Source organism: Nematolebias whitei, chromosome 10, assembly GCF_014905685.2.
Source record: "Nematolebias whitei isolate Nwh7 chromosome 10, NemWhi1, whole genome shotgun sequence".
NCBI classification, from domain to species: domain Eukaryota; kingdom Metazoa; phylum Chordata; class Actinopteri; order Cyprinodontiformes; family Rivulidae; genus Nematolebias; species Nematolebias whitei.
This window is the reverse complement of record NC_056507.1, coordinates 45,241,718-45,242,493: the sequence shown is the minus strand read 5'-3', so window position 1 is coordinate 45,242,493 and position 776 is coordinate 45,241,718.

Genomic DNA, 776 nt, shown 5'->3' with positions numbered 1-776 from the left:
TATATATATATATATATATATATATATATATATATATATATATATATTCATTCAACCTTTATTGATACAGGTTAGTCCCATTGAGCCAATAATACTCATTTACAAGAGAGACCTGGATTTTAACAGAGTGATGACAACAGTGGATAACAAACTGTTTTTCAATCATAAAACAAACAAACAAACAAAAACTGTATGAATCATTTGTGAATGTCTGTTGTTGTTGTCATCAGTGTCTTATTATCTTGTGCTCTGGTCCAGTGTCTTCACGGACGATGTGTGTGAGGGTGGACATGTTTGGAGGTTGCTGTGTTGAAGCTCCATGGATCAGCCTCTCTGCAGCTCTCAGCACCTTCACTGAGCCTTGAGGGAATCACTGAGCTGCTCTTGTTCTTCACAGTTAGAAGGTGGGAGCTCTCGTCAAATGATGATCTCCAGCATCATCTTGTTCATGCCAGGCTTTTCATCCACTGACCACACACACCTGGAAACATCAGGGGGACCAGTAGCTGTTTAACACATCTGGAAGGAAACCAGTGAGATTTTAATATGATCATTATGATATGATGTTATGGGGGGAGTGGTGGCGCAGAGGTTAGAAGATGGGCCTGTGATCGGAAAGTCGCAGGTTCAACTCCCGGTACTGTCAACATCAAAATGTGGGTGGAAAAGGTGAAACACCCACACCTGCCTCCACCCTCATTGGCCCCACTTTGGGCCCCTGAGCAAGGCACTCAACCCCCACCATCTGCTCCTATACAGGTCTCTCTAGAAAATGA